This window comes from Corvus moneduloides, chromosome 2 (genome assembly GCF_009650955.1).
Source record: "Corvus moneduloides isolate bCorMon1 chromosome 2, bCorMon1.pri, whole genome shotgun sequence".
Taxonomy (NCBI): Eukaryota; Metazoa; Chordata; class Aves; order Passeriformes; family Corvidae; genus Corvus; species Corvus moneduloides.
In genome coordinates, this window is record NC_045477.1 from 87,684,348 (window position 1) to 87,690,732 (window position 6,385).

Consider the following 6,385-nt stretch of genomic DNA (forward strand, 5'->3'; position numbering starts at 1 on the left):
AAAATTGGCTACTGCTAGACTGTGCTACAGCACAAGCCACTCTCAGTTACTTCTCAGAGAAGCCTGAACCCTAACACCCTTCCACATGGGATAATCATGTTAGGAATTCAGAAGTTGAAACGTTACTGCAGTGTCTAATCTCATCTAGGTTGATTAGAGAGGTGATTAGATCAGAATAAAAACTGTCCAGTAATCTGCTGGTTATGAGTAACACATAACCATAAATTTTATCATATTTTGATCCCGCTATAATTTTTATAGCCAATGAAAAGGAAGGTTTGTAACTGAAAAAAAAAAAACCCAAAACTTATACTTTGTTTTTATACGACTATTTTTTGTTAAGTGAAAGTCTGTGTTGAGTATAGCACATAAAACTAGACTCCTGAGATTTATTTCCCAGCTTTGCCTCTGAAAGATTTTGAAAGCCATTTTTGTCAGTTGGAAAATGCAAAATGGAATTCCTGCTTACATATTGGATGTGGTATGAGGGTAAAATTATGCCCACATTCATGCAACATTTTCAGGGAATTTTGTATATGAAATCTTCTAAAGTATTAAAATCATAGAAGAGAAAAGACACTGACATACTTCCATTCTACTGGTGCCTAAATGCACTACTCCTAAAAGAGATTCACTCCATATTGTGATTTTAGTCTGTGGATGTAAAGACCTAAAATTCAAGCATTTCCAATTTGACTGTGTTTTCAAGAGAAAGTGACAGAGCCCCTCTCCAATTCTGTAATTCAGATGTAACTTAACAAACAAAATACTTCTACGTGGATGAGGCCAGTAACACTGGAAACTGCAAATTTTAAAATATATTTATACAATTATTTTCAGACTGTAGAAAAAATATACCATCAAAATATTGGCTTAGACATTAATCAGAGGAAAGCAGGCATTTGTAGGTAGTGTCTATCCACCCCTCACAGTTATTTTAACATTAAAACTAGCAGAAATAGCAAAACTCAGTATTTCTTTGCCTAGCTTCTTTGGAGTAAAATAAAAGAGAAACAGAAAGGAAAATAGAAAAGAAAACCAGACAAAATTAAACCTACCTCCTCCTTGAAAACCTGTTTCCTTGTGGTGCTTACAGTAATGGAGAACAAAAAGGATAGAAACTACGACCTTGCCTTGGTATATTTTGCATGCTTTGACAGTGTGATTTCATTGCCTCATTTCCCTTATCCTTACTTCCGTTAAACCATGAGGAGAAGCAGGGTCACTCTCTGCCTTGGGAGACAAAGAAATCAGAATAGAATAATGCCCTCTTCATTACTTCATTTGCATAATTTTCACTCACTTCCTTCACACATTTTTCATACAGATGTTTGTACAGGGCACCACCTGAAAGGCAGATGAACATGAGTCTTCCTTCTGGCTCAGGTATAGGTCAGGTACCATTACTTCAAGCCATGCCACTGTTTTCTGCTTATTGCTTAGGGACACTGCCTTGTACAGAATTATCAGCCCAATGCTCTGGCCTGCAGAAGAGTTGCTCCCAGCTTTGCACAAGCCAGCCCAGTTCCCTGTAGATGGGTAATAAACTATGTCACCAGTCTTGACTACATTCCTGTTTGACATGTGTACACTTTTTTCTGGGTTGGGTGAAATCAATGCACAGATCAGGAAAAGTTTCTTCATGTGTGCAAATGTCCTGAGTGTATCAAATCAACAGTATGTCACTTGTCTGTGCTGGTGTCCTGGAACTGAGAAGCATAGAATCTCCTTTTCATGTACCCCATGATACAGTCTGAGTACGGAGCCCCCAGTCTTCCTCATCTTTAAATATTTTTAACAGGAAAATGAAGTTATTAAAGTAGACAACAGCATTTAAATCTGATTATTTATAATGTTCAATGAGTGCACTACTCATTGGTGTTCTATCTCACTGGAGGAGTGGTAAATCATATCAAATCTGCCCCCCTTCTCTCTGTCTATATCTTGTACATCTTCATTCCCATCACCCTTTGTTCTTGTTGCTCTTCTGAGCAGAGGAGAAATAGGTAGGGGATGGTCCTTGAGATGTTTCCTCTTCTTCAGGTCTCAATTCCTCAATTTTATTCATAGAGTAAACAGCAGGACACTACCATGTTCCCTGCTATGACATTTCATTACAGGACCTGCAGAAGTAAGGACTTCTGATTACTGCTGTGTAGAGGAATTGAAAGAGGTCTGCTGGAGGACTGCAATAATGCTGAGACTTTTGTAACTACTCTGTTTCTGTAATTCTTGAAACTGGACCCTCTTCTGTTCTCAGAACAGAATTATTCTTGGAACCCTGAGTCTCAGAACTAGAGAAGTTGGGTGATGCTGTAACTGCTACAGTGAATTTGGTTACTGGAAACTGAGCTGGAACAAAAGCCTTAATTTATTTTCAAGTCATTTTTCTTAATACAATTTTTCATATAGATTGGAAAAGTTGAAACCTTCAATATGTATACAGAGCAAACAGTATTCAATCAATTTCAGTATAGGCAGTTTAACTAATTGTGTGGAATGTAAGACTTCATGATTATGCCCAAGATCACCTCTGCAGAGGATTTGGGGTACTACATAGGCATCTCTCATAGTCTTGTCAATTAGAGTCTCATAATCAGTGTTTGACCTAGACATGGATGTTTTCACCAAGGCAGTCAACCTGATGATGAAGTTCTCCTTAGCTGCTTTGCAGTCTGAAGGATGATTTGATTTGCTTAACAAAAGGGAGAGGAGTTGCATGCCAGAGTAGTCTGAAGGCATATTTTACAAGATGAGCACATTTTAACAGAACAACAACTTTTTGAGTCAATCTGTATTCTTCTTAAAACCAGAATAATTGTACAACTTTTAAATAACTAGCTTTGTAGACTTTAATTTAAAGCATAAGAATTCCATGATTTGCATTTAGTCTTCTTCATTGCTAATGCCAAGAGTAAACATTGCAGCTATAGTAATGAAGAGGTTAAATATCAAAAGAGAATCTTTCATTCATTTTTGATTTTGTTTCTCTAGTTTAATCTATTTTAAACCAGTCACCTTTTATGTGAGATACCAAGAAGCAGGAAGGAAAGTGTAAGCAGAATTTTACTAGATATGCATTTGTCTATTAGAGTGAAGAGCTCCAAACATATAGCATATCTCAGTATAGGGCTATGGATATTACAATACCTGAAAGCTGAATTATAGCTCAGGTCCTCACTTTGTGGAGATGACTCATCCAGACATTTATTTCAGTTTACAAGTATTAATTTTCCTCCTTATTTCCTTTACTTTCATGATTTAGCTTCTTGTACCTGATCCTAGGCTACCATCATGTGGCCACTTTGAGAATCTTCCCAAGGAACAGAAACAAAGGCTGATTACTCACAGAGCCTAGAAAGCAGCAAGGCACTGCCTGCATACAAGGTGAAGGCTACATGTATCTTTTGAGGGCTTAATTTTGTGTCTTGATACTTTGCTTCTCAGTCATCCCTTGTTAAGACACTCCGTTCTTTGGTTTGTGTCTGTTTTATTCTGCTTTAATTTTCTTCCCTTGCAAATACTGAAAAAACACACCCTAATTTCAGAAGGAAAATTTTTCTCTAAGTAGCAGCATTAGGTCACTCCATGCATTAAACCTAAAACGCATTTCTACTCACTTATCCTACATAAATCCCTTCTGTAAGTCCTTTGATACGGTCCCCCACAACAGTCTTCCCTCTAGATTGAACAGACATCACTTTGACAGATGGATGGTTGGATGGCTGAATGGGCTCATCCAAAGACTTACAGTCAGTGCCTCAATGCCCAAGTGGAAATCAGCAACAAGTGGTGTTCCACAAGTGTCCATGATTGGATGAGCACTATCTTACCTCTTCAGCAGTGCCATGGGCAGTGAGATCAAGTGCACCCTTCAGTGAGTTTGTGGATGACACCAGGCTGAGTGGTGCAGTTGATGCATTAGAGGGAGGAGATGTCATCCCGAGGGAGCTTGAGAGGCTTGAGGAATGGATTTATGTAAACTTGATGGAAATAACAAGGTCCTGCACCTGGGCTGGGGCAATCCCCAATCTCTGTGAACAGGTTGCTCAGACAAGCTGTGGATGCTCCTTCATTGGGAGTATTCAAGACCAGGTTGGGGGCAAGGATGTTGGACTAGACAGTGTTTAAATGTCCCTTCTAATCCAAACCATTCTGTGATTTTGGTATTCTATAAAATAGGATTGCAGTAAACGCTCTCCAAAGCTCATGCTTCTGAGCTATTATTTCAGACTGGGACTCAAATATGGAAGCATCTGTTTCTACGTATTTGTGGCTGTCAGGGTAGGAACAGAGATCTCCAGGTCACACAAGGCTATAATGTGAAGAAAACTTTGCACCAAGTAAAGGTACTTGTACTGGACCAATTTTTATTCATTGAATGATAGAAATAGTACTTTAAAAGAAACTACATGTTTAATATATTCATTGCAGAACCAACTTGGGTTCTTTTTTGGAGCACTTCAGGAAATAGTCCATGTTGGAGTTGGAGTCTACCACAATTTGAAACCTTAATCCAGTCTCCAACCAAATGGGATATTTATCGGGGTGTTAACATTCCACCTTAGCCTTTTCCTCCATGCACAACAAATTGTTTAAAAAGTGGAAAATTGGAAATAGTTTTGATAAGGACAGTAGGGTAAAACAGCATTTTACTCACTTGATAAGGATAGCAGACCAGAACAACATCTTACTCTTATCAAGGACAGTAGAACAGAATGACATAGCCTTGAAGAAACAGATAAACGATATAACTTAGAAAAACAGAAATCATGCAAAATGTAAGCAGGATGCCAGCTCAGCTCTGCAAGGCTGACAAAGCAGAAGTTATGCAGAACAACACTTAAATGCGGGCATTGAGGCACAGTCCCCTAAAAAGGACACCGGACATCAAAGACAGACCCCAAAGAACCATATAGGACTTCAGGTAAGGGATGCGACTATGTAAAATAAAACCAAGGAAGTGGGGATAGCAAATGAATGCATAAACAGTGTGTATGATAAAAACTCTGTTCACCTGACCTTCAGTGCACTTGATTAGAGGAAATAACCTCAGAGTGACTGGCGCACTGCAATAAAGAATGCCTGCTTTCTAATACTCAGAACTGTGCTAGAAACTTTCTATCTGGCCAATTTCAGTATCCGTTTAGATAAACATTTTTAGCTACAGACATTATTAGCTCCTAGTCCTAGTTCCTATTTTATTTTATTTTATTTTAATATTTAGTAATATTTTTAACAGAATTAAAGGTCCATACAGTGGATGTTAAACAAGATTTCAAAGATGGGATTCATCTCTGAAGTGTAGAATAAAACTGCATATTGCATTCACCTATAATTTCGTTACGTGATTCTGTGCTCATTTTAGACTCTGTGAATAGAAATGGATTCTTTCTGGGTGCAAATGAACATGGTTGGGGGGATTTTGTTTTGTCAGAGTGTATTTCTTTACATTGAAAATAATGAGAGCTGAACTGGATTTGTGTAGATAAAAATATCTCGACAGAAAAGACTGAAAATTCTTTAATACAGAATTCCTTTGCCTTTTAAGTTACAGTGACATTTACCTGATTATTCCTAGAAAGGTGAGATGCATCAGTCTGAAATTGTAGTTCTACAGCAGTAACATAAGTACTTTAATTTCTTCACCATGCACTCATTATTGTACTCTCACTGATCAAGAATTGTGTTAAAGTCGCTTCCAGACTAGGCTACTCTGAGTTTTGTGTGAGAAAATATTAAGTAAGTAAATAAATTATGTGCTTCTTCAGTCTTTCTGTATTTTATAGACGACTTGGGCTTCTCATGTTTTAATAGTGAAGTTTTTCATTTGAGCTATTTGATTCTTAGATGTACTTCATTCATTGATTCATTATTCGAGTTTGTGAGATGCACTATCCAAGATAATTTTCCTTTGCTTTTTTTTTTTCCAAGACTTTTTAACAACTACTTGCCCTGTGTTTTTCAAGTTGGTGTGATTTTTCCTATGAGATGTTTAGAAAAGATACAGCACTTTTAAAACCCTAAATATTGAATAATTCTTAGTATGCTTTCCACCCACATTGAGGGCAGTCACTCTAATAAAGCAACTCTGTTTTTAGCTGTAAAGGAAGCCGAAAAGATCTCAAGTCTGACTGCAGTCCATCTTCATCATACTGACATGTCCTTTTCAGGTTTAGCAGCCTTCTCTACTGACCTGTTGACCACAAATTTTCCTGATTTGGCTAATCTTTTTGTTCAAAGGACATGTCCAAAACCCAGCCATGTAATCATGGGTCTCATCTAATAGGAGATAGGATATTAGTCTTTCACCCAGCAGAACGGCTGGGTTTGGAAGAAAAATACCTCTTTAGCAAGTTCTCCTGCAGGTATTGGTAACTCGATG